This window comes from Cephus cinctus, unplaced genomic scaffold, assembly GCF_000341935.2.
Source record: "Cephus cinctus unplaced genomic scaffold, Ccin1 Ccin1_scaffold0025, whole genome shotgun sequence".
In the NCBI taxonomy this organism is placed as follows: Eukaryota; Metazoa; Arthropoda; class Insecta; order Hymenoptera; family Cephidae; genus Cephus; species Cephus cinctus.
In genome coordinates, this window is record NW_014332773.1 from 681,851 (window position 1) to 697,923 (window position 16,073).

The window sequence follows — 16,073 nt, forward strand, 5'->3', positions numbered from 1 at the left end:
GGCGTCTAAACTACACGTAACATATGATAAATTCTATGATGCAGAAAAATCCACATGCTCTTATATCAAGCCTTGTAGTTGAGTAGTATGTAAAAATACTCGATTCCTGCAGCATCACTAGGATAACATGGTTCCCAATTTCTCTCAATAAGAACATCAAACAGCCTTAACGAAGCTTCGACTACGTGGATACTAAAGTACATACGTATTTTATGTAGTATGCGTACGTCGTACGATGAATCGCATGAAATTCAAAAATCGACACTACTTCTCAAGGCACTTCAGCCACTGCTCCATGAACGCTTTTTAGCTTATTTGCAAGCACTTCTTTCCAGAGCAACTTTCTGTAGTAAGTATACTTATCTACCATGAAGAAATGTTTAACACTTCAGAAAGAATTTCGTTATTTGTTTAGTATGCACTCTTATACGAACCTGTAGGTACATATACTCAGAGCTTTTCCGAATTCGAGTGCCTGAATGTTTTGCATGTGAGAATAACATCGTTGACCCAGCTACGTTACCTAAGTTACCTGAAGTATTTTTAAGGGTTTCAAAATTTTTTTTGACGTAATTCGAAACGAAGTAACTCAAAATGCCGTAACTCGAGGACCACCTGTATCTTCTGTATTCAACAATTATTCATTAAATGTCATTAGTATATGAAATATATCATAAATATCATATAATATAATTAATATATTATATTATTTCACTTTCTATTATTCTGAAAAGCACTATATTTATAGCTATGAAGAAATTGTACAGTTTTGACGCACGCATTTCAACCAGGAATGCACACTTCTCTTGTTTATTTTTACACGTCAGGTATCTTGCATATACTCGAGAATTTCACTGCGCGAATTTTACAATTTTTATACCCTTATTGCATATTTCCAAGAGTCATGAGATACTCTCGACTCAGGATAGCTGTTTATTTGCAATAAAGGAATACAGGTCAAACTGGTATTGTACGTTAAACGCTTCAAAAATGCTGATCAATTTCAATTAGAATAGAAGGATCGAAATAAATTTGTTTAAATATTATTCGTTTGCATCCCAAATCATATTATTTACTGTTACACATTCACTACGATTTATCATAAAATCTCATTAAATATTCCAGGTCAATCGGTTCGCCAACAATTTCTCTCACCTGGCGGAAGTGTCCCGTCTACCACTGTAATAATAGATTCGTTCACTTGACAAGTTATTCGAGTCACTGAGCAAAGCAGCTCCCTCTGTACTGTATACCCAGCAAGAATAGCAACATTACCAGCAGCTACTGCGTTGGTGGAGACGGTGACGTCAAATGCAGAAGCATGCCACATTAATTCTTCCTTCAATAATAATGCTTACTCAAATCGCAGAGCAGTACATTCTGAAATCATACTAAGGTGCCGCTTTCATTGTGATTGAACTTAAATCGAAAAAATTATCATCGTTCAATTACATTATTTGTCAATCGAGAATTATGACGTGGATGTAACGAGTATATGTATAGTATATATACGAGTATATGCCTGATTTTTCTGCACAGATTTACTGCTTGACTATCCCATAGATTTCTTTAAAAGCAATAAAATTCGTGGTTAAATCATTCTGGTGATAGAGTGTGTCCATAACCTGAGTAAGAGTGTCGTTCGTTACCAGGAAATTGGGTAAGTTGGCAGAGTCCATATCTGTTTACCTTTGGTATCGGTCAGTTCGACCATTCCTTGTGCGGTAACCCACTTTCATGTGGAAAGTAGGGTCCCTTGCTGATAGATCTGCGCCCTTAAAAATTTCATACATTTTTTCCCGGCCATTTGCCCAGAATATCATCGTAAAGGACGCTACATAAAAGGGAGAGAACGAGAAAGAGAGAGCGCGCGCGCAAGAAAGCGAAAGAGAGAGAGAGAGAGAGAGAGAGAGAGAGAGAGAGAGAGAGAGAGAAGGAGAAAGAAGAGGAGATCATAAAAGTGAATGAAAGCATCTCTTGAGGAACTTTTGTGATGTCTTGGTGAGCCTCGTGATTTCCTTCGGTGACATCGAGAATTTACAAGGAAACACTTGATCCCTGAATCGAGGATAAATGCCGGCGACTAGGTCTCCTTGGAAGTTGCGCGCAGTGTGAGGTATTTTCCACGAGGCAATTATCCACTTGGCCTGAACAAACGGAAAGATATCAAAGACCGAGTTTCTATAAAGACTTACCCATTCCCTGGATTACATCCGTTTTACAATGGAAATTATAGTCGCGTGCCCGACACTCTTGCGCACGCCTTTACCTCTGGCTGTAAAACCGTTTATGCGAATTTATATAGAGTTTCATATGCTCTATAGCGGGGCCGCTCAAGAAATATGAATATATATTTTATACCAGCTTTAAACGGGCCTCGGATACATAATACTGAGCTTGTAGTAGTCACAGTATGGCCGTCGCTACTGCCGCAGGCATTTATGCCTCGGAGCGTTATCTTCCACAGACCTTTATGGCTGTACACCCTACGCCCACTAAAATTACAGCATTATACATCCGTTTTATTTGTGCATCCGTGACTACACCCCGACTCTTGTCTCCGAGCATGCTCGATTGGAAAATATTTTATACGGTAATTTGTGACGAATCGCAACGATACAACGTGTATTTTAGGAGGAAGCATCGAAGTTAATAGAATACAGTTCAGAAACCTCAAGATATTTCCTGGTCAGTTAGTTCCATCCTTCTACGACGCCACGTGAATTTTTCTTCCCTCCGCTACCCGTGTAACGCCATTCCTTCCGCATTCGCCATCCCGCTGCGCGTAACGTTTCCTAACGCGAATTCGCTCGAGCGTCGAGCGCCAGCATTTGAACTGAAGTCTCGGGTTCTAGTGGAGATTTATATGTTTACGCGCTACCATGGCAACTTTCTATTTTCTCCGACTTGCAACCCCTTTGTTTTATGTTATACTCACCCCTTCCGGATATTCCCCTCGTACTACGTCCCGCTTCTATTCCTGCTCCTGTGCCACCAACTCACCCACATCAGCTTGCGCGTACTAGCTCAGAGCTCAGAACTGAGAGCTTCGTTTGGCCGTCTGCCAACGCCTCGTGGAGAAACTGTTTTCGACAGTGGAAAATTTAACAATATTTTTCTGTTTCGAGCATTTTCAAAGTTTACCGTATAATACGAAATGGCGGTGGCTTTACTATCTACACGGAGAATGGAAGAGAGGAACGATTGCTGGTCAGTATAGCAATGAAACCAAGTTAGCACAGGGAAAGAGGAACACATGACGTCAAATCGTAACGATTGCCAAGAGGAGAGTAGTCGTTATCTGCTGCAAGGTAACAACTTCCGGGTTGATAAGCAATATGGGCATTATGAAAAAGTAGGGCAAATCCGGCAACGAAGGCTAGACTACTGTCAGCAGAGCTTTTTCTGCATGAGAAACACTATAAGATACACAGCAGTCTTAGTTCTGTAGCTAGCGTATACTTACTCGGCGCAGCACGGTAACCATTCATTGTTGCATTAGAACCATGATTACGATGTGTGAAAATCACTACCACTGATGCGACGACAAGAAGCACTGGCGTTGGCAGTATGACATGTGCAGAATGCAGCTATTGTTGCTAACCATAGTCATGGTTTTAGTGCACCATAGGAAAGGTTACCATTCTGGCCGGTAATCCGTCGCGCTGTAGCAAGTAGGTAGCTACGGAACTAAGCCTACTATACATATTTTACAATGCTTCTCATGCCGAAAAGGATCTGTTGACATTAGCCTAAAATTCGTTGCCGGATTTTTCATACTTTTCGATAATACCTACATTGCTGATCAACTCGCCAATGGGTCACCTTATAGCAGATAACGTTTACTTTCCTCTAGGCAATCTTACGATTTAACGCCACATGTCCCTCGTTTGCTGTACTAACTTGGCTTCATTGTCATCCTAGCCAGTAATCGTTCCTGTCCCTTTTTTACCACACATAACCTCCTACTGAGTATTTATAGACACAACACTCTACCTATAGTACACACCCTCTTCGACGTACACAATTTTATACCTTCTACGGCTTCTACGTATAGTTTCATCTTATACCTTCTACTATTGTATCTTCTACATCTCACTTGTGCGATTTATTGGATTTTCATCGAAGACCCAACCCGAGTAAACATTCGCGGGTAATCTTATCAAATCCGTAGTCTATCCTTTTTTGACCCTTTGCCATCTCATCCAACCTACCTCTACATTATATATATATATATATATATATATATATATATATGTATATACGCACACACACAATAGTAGAAAACTCTATAGAGTCCGTTTACTTTTCTAGTAAAAAAGATAAAGGTACCTGTTACTATTTATAGGAATTTAAAAAAAGTCTACTCATCAAGAGGAATGGATGCAGCCCCATAGAAAAGAAGTAAAGAAGAAGCGCGAAGGGAGAAAAAAATATTCACCCTATTCAAAAGCATATGCACTGCTTGAAACCGAGAGGATAGAGGGTAAGGTGGAAAAAGGAATACTCTGATAATATCAAGAAGACAAATTCGCGACGATCCAAGCAGGTGGTGGCACACTAGGTGTATATGATCAAGAATACACGTCACGTATGTACTTATGTTTGTAGATAGAGACAGTGGCTTATTTATCGCTGTCCAAGCGTATATCCGTAATATATACATATATATACGTAAATAGACATAGGTGAACATATATCCCTTGGTTTCGAGGGAACAATTCCTCTTTGAGTGCAACGCTAACGATGGGAATTCGATATGTTTGAAAGGACTGATCCACGTATATTTGTCCTGATATTTGCGCAGATTGCACAGCCTCTATAAAGTTGGCAGTTAAAGACAGTCGTGTAATGAATACCAGCTGACAATGTGTATTAGAGTTCAGGGGAATGAGGAGGATAAGCCAGGTCGTCATAGAAATGCGACTTAAGGTACCTGAACAGAGGATTAGGTTCGGATCGAGGAAACCGAGGCGTCGAGAAGCGAAATCGAGCGCTTCGACCTCGCATCTATATAATTCTTGTTACTGAAGTAACCATTTGTCTACATACGTTATCCACCTAGGAAGATACCTAGCTAGCCAAGTACTTATCTAACCGGTTATCCGAGAAGTTTTCGAGGGTTACGAATAGGTTAGGAACGATAAAGGCGTGGCTGCAGTTATCACGGGTTGGCGATTGAGCCGGCACCCCTTAAAAAGTGGCTTCTTTGTGTCTAGGACGGAAGCAAGAACGAGGGGTTGAAGAGGGAAAAAAAATTAAGTGGCATAGTTCAGTAGTACGCTGAGGTTTCACTCGTAATATCGTACAAAAAGATCTCGAAATACCAAGGACCCTTTTACAGGGTGGGTGTCTGTCTGCATATAGGCAGAGCAACTCTGGGGTGACTGGGTGAGGGAGTGAACAATGAGGTACAAGGCCACACATGAACTACATTGAGTTTACATAGAATAAAACGTAACCTAACCTCCAACGTCCTGGTCCTAACGTAACCTCTCTATATGCAACCCTCTCCGAAACATCCCTCTTCCCAAGAGGAAAGATCTCAAGCTGAGAAGCTAGGATGACTTTAGGTTGAGTGGATGGAAAATGCCGGCAGGGTTGAATCTTATTCAGAGGCCAGTAAATTGCGAGCTGACGTAGCGATAAAAAATACCTTCTCATTTACATATTATACCATTTAGAATGACTAGACTAATGTCTTCTCTAATTGCTTTTGTGTTTTCTTACTCGCCGTGTTCTCGAATGAACGTCCCAGGGTTATGACGTACGCGATTAGTAATTGGGGTAAAAAGAAAGGAAAAAGAGCTACTGTAATTTCTTTCAGGCTTCATGTATATACTGATTAATGGCTACTACTCTATCAGTATTATATGTGAGTACTGTACGCCAACTTAGCAACGTAAAGTGACGTGACACAGCAACGTAACTGGAACAACACGTGTCTGGGTTACCTAGCTAGGTGCAGTCATTATTTATTTAAAATGAGCGCCACGTAACTATAATCGACTGCAGCTCCGCGTCTACAAACCTGCTGGACTGCTACGCAGTAATTACCATGTGATTCGACGTCGCATTAATCCATAGCTACTTGCTTCGGATGCAGTAATTGTCATTGTGGCGTAATTACATTTTGGGTAATTCGAACGGGTCAGGATGTATGCTAGGCGTGACCCTGTGAACTTCTGCTTGCTCGAGTTGCCGCCGTTTGCTAGAGGTTTATCTCTGAACCAAGGCTGACTTCAATAGAGACAACCCACGCTCTAATGTACCGTCAACCATCCACATCCTCGTTCTCCCCTTTCGTCGCGACGCTTCCTGATCACCATTTCTCCTTCTGGCACCAATGACGAAACTCCAACCCTCCTTCTTCTTCCCACTCGTAATTCTAGTATTAAGTCATTTCGTGGAGTGTTATCTCACGACGGGTGGCGCATTAATTGAATTTTCTTTACGCTAAATAGACGCTGTACTTACCATCCTGTCTCTGGCTACTCTCTTTTCACTAATTGCGATTTTTAATTAGAGCTCTAATACAATTAGATGTCCTATTCGCGTTAATTATTAATACCGAGCGTCCCCAATCTCTCGTGATGAATACTCTACAATTTCGAGTATGGCTTCGGTCCGCGTAACAAACAGGGACATTCGTCCTGCACGATGACAGGAACGTTAACGAAATTAGAGTACCGACCTAACTTATAACGTATAATGGAGGGCCATACCTTACGTGTACAAATTCTTTTTAACGCTAATCGTTAATCATTAGGAGTTACTAATCAAATTTCTTGTTTCTACTTTGAAGATGCATGCGCGGTCAGACAAATTTTTCCTATCGTGCCAACTGCGTAGCACTTAAGTCTAAAGATCTCGAAATTTTAAAGCAGGGTGATAACATAAAGTTTTTGTTATCGAAAAATAATTTGGAGATAATTAAGACATATAAAAGAGATTAGGTAAATCTAACTGATAGACATTACAGGAAAAATAAAGAAACAGGAACGCAGAAGTCGAAGAATTATTTAAAAAACGAGTAAATACTAGGAATGACATCATAGGAGAACCAAAGATTATCAGTCGGAGGAATCAGGATAAATAGGTTTGTGCAATATAGAAAAGTAGAAAAACGTGTGAAATTGCGTTGGACTCGCGAGAGTACGAAAAATATAGTGTGGACATTAATACGTCGTTTGCGGATTGTCAGGCGTTTCCAATTTTTATTTATGATCCTGGAGTCCCGGAACGAAAGTTAAACGGGAAAAGTTTTGCGACCCCGTCATTCCGACGCTGAATTTCAAATGCACTTTTGCGCTGGTGACACGCAACTCCACCCCAGTTCAGCATCGAGTTATCACCTGTCTACATGCTTTTGTTCTTGGTAGGTAATATCGTATACCTAGGTGACTTTAGCCAGTATATTTTCTTCAAGAAATCACCACGTAATACGTTTCATTTTTGGGTTATATTTTGAAAATTTTAGAAGCTGAATTTGTGAATTGGGAATTTTATTGTAATTTGTGATTTTGAACATACATCGATAACGGGTACCGACGGGATAACCACCCCAGCTTTTCCAATAACGACTATACATTCTGTGCTTTACCAGATGGGATACTTTTCTTCCCAACCTAACCTAACCTATGTAGCAAATTCCCTCAACTCTTTTTCTCTTGTTTCCGATAATCCCAGAAAATTATCGAATAAAAGGCCTGTTTGCGAAACTTCGGAGAATCTTTCAGAAATTACCCAAAGCACGCGTTGACAAAGTCAAGTAAAGTAAAGAGGAATTTCGTAGATATAAGCGAATTCCAAGCAAGGAAGAACTTTTTTTGAGGCACAGGATCATCTAAGCTTGGGAAGATATTATATTCTTAGCCAGGTTGTTACTTTGGACACATTTGAGATTTCATGCTCGCACTTTCTTGAGGACCTGCTTCTGAATTGCATAACTAATAGGAATTCTGGATGCTAAGGTATCCACGATGTCCCCAGAGGTCTAATAGAGTCCAAGGATGAATTTCGAGCGGGTATACCCTGCACAAGAATGAAAGGATTCACCGGAGGGGACGAAAATTATGTGATAACACACTGTCCCCAGGCGACGAAGGGAATGAGCTTCCGTTTTGAATCCCAGGACCGGGCTACAGCGATTCACGCTTTATACGAACGAGTCGCGTCTCCATCCCCAAAAGGGGTGGTTCTCGGTGGCTCGGTAGAGGCCGCTTTTCAAGATTTTAGTAGGATCTTAATTTTCAGTTAAACCCTCGGCGCAGGGAGAATTGACGCTGGGTAGAGCGAGGGAGTATGAGAATAAATGAGGAACCCGGGATGGAGGATGGATGGTAGAAGGAGGGTAAATATCCAAGGACACGATTCGTGAGGGTTCCCAGGAAGAGGAGGTGGACCCTTAAGTACAAGGCAAGGACAGTTACCCCAGACTTAAACGAAGACTCATGAAATCGTCCGCTCCGGTACCCCGTGTCACCAAGAATCCTCCGTTTCTTCCCTATCTTCCAGCATCATAGTCCTGTGGGTCCAAGTCCCATGCTGACAAACACGAAAATCGGAGAACCTCTGTCGGTCCTGGATGGATAGGTAAACCTAATTTTGAGCAGCCATAAAAATCTCTGGAGAATCAAGGTATCGCGTACTCTCAAGTTGGTTCAATAACGTGGCTGCAGTGGATACCTCAAATTTTCGGACACTCTACCTTACTTAACTCTCGGAGTGTGGACTGGGGTCCACCAGACCCCATGTTACTGGGTTTTCGCTGTAAAAGTTCTATGCTTACAAATGTAAAAGAAACTGTGAAATTCCAAACGGTGAGGACAAACATGAAAATGTTAATAGAAAAACAATATACGAGGTTATACGGCGGCAAAATGACTTGATAGAAAAATATGTTAAAAATTAAATTAGTGCTTGGCTAATCCACAAGACAACAGCAATACAATAATCGACCATCAAGGATCCTTACGCGATCTACGCGTTATCGAAGTGATTCGCACAAACTGTTCTCGACTAACGACACAGCGACTAACTTTTCGAAACTCGAACAGAAATCGAGGACTAAATCAAATCAGAATATCAATCGCGGAACAAGAACAAGAGAAAAATAAAGATAAGTTAAAGATCGAAGAAAGATAAGTTCAAGACCAGTAAACGAAACCAGTCGACGAATGGTCTACGTGCTACGCGCACGGGTGGTAAAACGAAACGAAATCAAAAAGGCAAGTTTCCATGAGAATACGATCCTCGCAAAATAGCACTCGCTTACCGAATAATTTGTTCGCGTAACCCAAAAATCGAGAACCTCAAAGAGCAGCACACAGGCAGAATCAATAACCTACGTACTACGTGATTCAATCACGCGCCACACTCGATGGTTCAGGTAGGATTGATTTTCCAAACGATCGCACGCTTTATCTTTGCAACTGATATCAACATGAACATTCTATATTATGCAGTATGCGGAAACTTGGGCTTTTTTCATATTAGGCACGTGTAAGTGGTAATGACTCTTTGACACTGAATATTCAAGAAATATTGCATTTGCATGTCCCACCACCACAACTCGACAACCGACAACCTAAAATACGATGCAGCTTTTGCCCACGAAATGCAAACCGGAAAATGATATTCGTCTGGCAAGTCTACTCTCACGCAATTTGCGAGGAGCATCCGGTAAAAAAGTGCTCAATCTGCTCCGAGTAGGATTACTTTTCATTGTTCTTCTTTCCACATAGATTTTCACAACTATATCTTTGTATATGTATACAAAAGAATAAAATGGTCAAATAAATATCGACATTGATATTAGTTTTTTTCTCCTTAAAAGCGTCTTTCGAAGTTTCATCATATTCACCTCTTTGATTCATTCAACTTTTTACGGTTGGTCTGGCTGGCTTAGACTTTTTTATTCAAGCCTGGTCCTCCAGCTTTCATGAACTTACTGATTTCTTTCCTTCCGTTTAACCAAAAATAGAAAATTAATAATAATTGGATCCATTGCATATCTATTTTTCCGAATGTATTAGAAGTTTCTAAACAATGCTACATTTATGTTAAAGCTTTGAATACTTACAAAAGCTCATGAACATCTTTGTTATAGTCTACAGTTTACAAATATATTCTATTTTTGAAGGTTTAGTGATCAGTGCGGAAATAGTATTAAAAAAAAAACATGTAGAGTCCATTGAACTCCAGAGTACACTGAGCGTGCCCAAAAAAAGGAGTGACCACCCGAACACCTAAGACAGTTTCTACTTTTTGGGATCAAAAAACTTAATTTTTGGATTGTATGTTCTCACAAATTTAGATCTCTCGAATATGTGCCTCAAAGGATTTTTAAGAATTTTTTTAATTTTTGAAGTTACAGATCTCCAAGTAATGGAGCGCGCGCAGAAAAAAACAATTCTAAGCGGGTTATGTTGCGGCTAAAGCCGAATAAGACAACTCTACCAATCCTGTAACTTATATTAGTGTAAATTATTGAAGAAAATATGTATGAAAAAATAGGTCCTTCTTATAGCTACGTAGTTTGTTTTATCGGTAAGGGACGTAAATTTTATATTAACCACATAGAAACGGTCGTAAATAGTTTAAATATGTTTTTCTCAAAACTACGTTTTTCAAGTTTGTGGGGTACTCCTTTACAATGCACACGAGTGCACAAAAAACGCCTTAACCAATTGCATTAAAATTATCAAAAAAATATTAAACTTAAGCTGATACCTAATCTAAGCTAATACTGGAACCTATCTGAAAAATTTCAGATCCTCTGTCCAAATCTTGGAAGTTCCGCGGACGAGCGAGGACATCGCCGGAGCATCGATTTTCGTTGCTATCCCTCTCCCCTTGCTTTTATTCACATTGAAGATCTTTTTTGTATAGAATAAAGATCACGCAATAAGCACATCAATTTTTCTGCATCCTATCCTTAATAGTTTTCTTATAATAAATTTTCAAAAATTGACAATTCCTCTTTCCAACAAAGTATAAACTCCCTTTAAGGCGTATACCATGGGAATTTTCTGTTGAAAAAGCTACGAGAAAACACAAAGGGAACCTTTCTCTTGAAGATACTGGAGCGACTTAGCAAGTTCCCAATAGGTGTTATTTACGTAGGATTCGAAAATATTCCTTTGAAGCGACCTGTCCAATTTCCAAGATCTTAAACGCGATGAATATTTCTACGGCCGTAGCGTCAAGACGGCCACATATCTCTTCGTGATTTATAGTACCTACAGGTAGATTCGTATGTGAACGAGTCTCGCCTTTAGAAAAATAAGCGTTGCTAAATACAGCGAAAGCCAAACGAAGACGATTAAGATTCTGATGGCACTTCCCTGATTTACTAAAACCACGCGAGATTGCGTTGAAAATGTCTGAAAATTAATAGGGATATTCATTAGAAAATAGAGAAAAATTGAAATAGAGAAAAAATTGGTATTAGAAGGTTGAGGCCTGTATAAATTGCTCAAGTATATTTCGTAATTTATTGGAGTAGTATAAGTTGGAAAATTATGAATAGAGATTTCTGTAACCCACACTTACTGACATTCGAAAGCTTTCGAAGGTTCGCATCCATGCTAAATCGACGTTGTGGACCCTCCTGATTTCGGGGAGTGACGTCACGGGGACCGCCGATTCCAGAAATTTCGAGTAGGTTCTAGGAATTTTGGGTTGGATTCTAGAAATTTTGCACCCGATTTCAGGAATTGCGCACGATCGAGAAGGTTCTAGAACATTCTAGAATCTTCGACGATTCGTGTCCGTGCTAAATCGCGGAGGATCGCTCCAAAAGCTTGCAGCCCTCTCACACAACATTTTTAGACAGCCCCTTGCCCCTCACCCCGGAGAATCTTTTAGAACCTTCTAGAAGATCCGGCGACTCCCTACCTCCGTCGATTCCTTACAGATTTCGAACTGTGGCCTTCGGCCGGCAGCCGATTTGACCTCGAACGTTATCTCGCGGAATTGCGCATCGAGGATGCAGTCCTCTGCAATGCAGGAAGCTTCCAGAATTTACTTCCCTAACCCCCGCGCAGATTTCAGACGGCAACCCTCGCCGTTTTGACCTTGAACGTTATCGCGCAGACTAGTGCGTCATATTTGCGGATCAAAGAGAGATGACGAGCGGCATCCGCTTTGCGCTGTTTCGAGATGCAAGCCTTTGTGCAATGCCGAAAAGCGTTTCCAAGAATTTCGCGCGTTCTATTCGAGGGGAGGAAGTGTGCATAACATCGTAAGTCGAGACGGTAGACTTCGAAATCTGAAGTTATGTACGTCGACCTTGAACATTGTCTCGCATACTAGTGCGTCTAGTCGGTGGATAAAGTATCAAGTTACTAGTAGCAGATAAGCAACCCTTTTGCGCAATTCCGAAAGCAGGTGTCAAGTTACTCGCAGAAGATAAGTGGTCCTTTGTGCATTTCCGAAAGAATGCAACTAGTTCGAAAGAGATAGAGAGATGAACGCTAGTAGTAGCACGGATAGTGCCAACGTGCGCCAGTGGTGCCCATTCCTCTCAAGCTATCTTGAATTAGATAGTCTTTTTAATATTAATTGCAACATTTCATACTAATACACATGCCACTAAGTTTTCTCAGCCACAATGTCGAATATCTAGCGTTTAAATCAGATTCTAAGTACAGTAGGGAAAAGTGTATCGGGAATCTTTTCACTTCCACGTAGCCAGCTGTTGAGCATCACTAAAGCGCGACATCACACAAGCGTGCAAAAGTATAATCGCGTGTTTCCACGACTTGCCACAACGCACGGCAGCACCGTCAATTCGAACTTTGGCGATCAATTCCATTCCACCTTAAACGTGTCTCCAGCTTCCCAAATGCTGCAAATGAGACACGGGCCAACGTTCGCACGTGCTAGCACTCTCGTCATTGTTCAGATTAGCTTCGATAATATTGGGTTAACTCGATTTAATTCTATACGTTGAATTAATTAGCCTTTTTCGGTAAGACAAAAACAAAGTAATTAACAGACGAATTTGTAATGTTGAGTTATAATTGCGGTCCAAACATACCTGCGTAGATGATCGCAATTTTCAATAGCGCGTGTGTCCTGTCGACCGTCCAAAGTGAAAAGGAACGATCGACATATAGATCGCCAGGATATTCCTTTAGGAATTCTTGGTGCCCCGAGACATCTATCAAGAGACTAAGTCTACGTAGATGGGTCAAAAAACTGCATTTTCCAAAAATATTTCTATTCGATAGTGTCGCCTTTTAGCTATAGTCCCTAAAAATTTCATTAACATATTATGAAAATTGACTGAGCTATAACTTCTAGCTGTAGGCCGGGCGAGCGGTCGGGTATCGATTTTAACGTGGTTTTTTTTCCGAATTCGAAATCCGAACTCAGGAGGGCGGCGCCCGAAGGAAGAATTACTCGCAATTCCTCTTTGCATGAAGGTGCAATTGCTGCAGAGAGTACCTTAAATATCCCTGGAATTGGCTACTAAAAGTGAAGTAAAAAATCCGTCACGTAAAAATAACAGCATCATACTTTTAACGTGTTTTTATCAAAACACTGTTTTCGAAGCCGGTGGATATCATATTTCGAGAACCACTCGATGGATTGTTTTCAAATTTACGCGAAATACGATGAGAAATATTTAGAGGTCGTTGACTTTTTTAAGTCGATCATCAGATTTTAGTAGTTACGTAAAAATAACGTCTTTTTTAATACATTTTTTATGCTCGAGTTTCAATTCCTCGCCATTTTGTAAAAAAAATATTTAAAAAATCGTCGATCGTCAACGACTCGTATTTATTGCTAACTTGAATAACCCGATTGGTTTTTAGATTGCAGATAAACCGTTTCTGCTGGAGAGTGCGAACAAAATTGCATCATCTGCCGACGGCCACATTAGTTTTTTTTCTATACTTTATGTAACCCATGCATGAAAAACGCTACTTTTCGTGCCTCCGAAGTGTGGCGAAAGTGGCGCTTTATAACTAAGGATACGATAAAAATGCTGCACATGCGCAAATCGGCCCAATTTTACATTATCGCACTAGTGCTTTCTTCTCGCACTAGTGCGATAAAGTGAACTTTGTTCTCGCGCGCTGTCATGAAATGCATTCACTTTTGAAGGCTTCCTTGCTCTTCTTATGGCTGCCTCCTCCAATGAGGAGATGTGTCAGTCACTATGAAGGCACACAAAGTAGCGTTTTTCATGCATTCGTTACAGAAAATATTATGCGATACTGGTACAATAAAGCGAACATTATACGCAGGTCGTGAAGTTTGTCACACTCGCCGTACTCGTAAAACAAGCCGTGCCGTTGTGTTACTCGTGTGCGGCTCGTGCGACCAACTTCACCGCTTGCCTATAAAGTTCGCTTTCTCGCACTTGTATCGCAAAGTACTACTTTAATGATTCTTTTTAAAGGCACTTAATACATGTACTTTTGTGTTTTAAAAAATGCGTTTCATTTTCGTCAATCGTTTCTCAGAAAAAAAAATTTCGAATTTCGACATTGTTTTTGGGTCTCTAGGTAGATGTAGCCCCTTAAGGAATAGAACAACTAATGTCTGGACTGCCGGTAACGTAACTGTTACAAATATTAGGCCAATACGTCACAACGAAAAATAATAAAGTTACATGCAGTCGTATTCAATTATACTAGCATAGAGGATAGCAGAAAATACGACGAGAAAAGGTAAGAGGGCGGAAGACTGTGTTGAAGCAATAATACAGGAGATATGCCAGTAAGCAGCTTTAGTTCCTCTTTCAATAGAAAGAAGAATCTATTTGAATTTTCACATACTGCATCTCCGTATATATCATATAGAAATAAATGTATTTCTTGAGCTTCCTCGCTTCTTGTCAGAATTCTGACTATTGGAAACCGAAAGATGAGTATATGTAATGATGAACAGAAAAACTAATAACTATAACAGAGAAAATAAAAGAAACACGAACATCACTATGCACGAGTAAGAAAGAAATTGATACTGGAGGAACCCTTAGAAACCGAACACCTATAAATATCCCTTGACTGGGAAGGTCTAAAAAATTCTTCAAGAAACAATTTTTCCAAGTTATCAGGGGCATCTTTACTGTTTAAAATAAAACTCTCTCAACAATATGATCCTAAACACTTTTCTTTGGGCTTGCACAACAGAGGTAGATATTTATGATTTCTAGTGAATCACCCTGTATATTGCTATAAAGGAAATTGTTTATTTCACAAGAAACAAATTATATGTATGCAATCATGGTAACTTGAATCGCATAATTACACAGAGCGAAATAAGAACAAAAATGGTGCATCTTTCATTCCTTGCTATGTGCAGCTTCTGAACGCACATGCGACATCTGTGCTTGCGCACAAAACACATTACGACCTTTCACTTTGTCAGCCGAGTAAAATTTCAAGACGTCCCCTAAATCCTTCTTAATCTCAATCTCTTAAACCGGAACATCACAAAGTTTCGAGAGGCTGAAGGATCTGGTAGCCACGACTACCTAACCTCGGTAACGTCGCCGGTAATCCTACAGCAGTTTCCCGCTTTATGAATGACTCTGCATAAACACCCTTGAAACTTAACCCAACTGCCGAAGAACCACATTCACGTGTATGCGAGACGTGACAACGAGGTCGAGGTGACTATAGTGAGTGGTAACTATGCGTACTTGACTCGAGTAAGATTATACTTATCTTCCCCATCTCAGACCTTCGTGTAAATAACCACCAAATTGTGTAACGAGCAATAGTTACAGACCGGTATTCCTTTTAGTTAAGGCTACCTGACAACAGGAGTATCCCGAATCTCGGGAATATTCCCCAACCACATCTTATAGCAGCTTAAGTGGTACCTGTAGTGATATGCCTGTTCCATTTCACTATGAACACGCGACCTAGACGAATGATAGATTTTATAATAACCAAAAAACTGCAAAACTTGTCCTGTTATACCTGAAGGGGGGAATATGCTTTCGTGAGGGATGAACGCGTGCACACTTATCATAATGTTCTTTATCGATGCCCACCTATGCAATACTGGTTTCGAAAATTTGATTGTGCACTATTAGATTGCTTTAT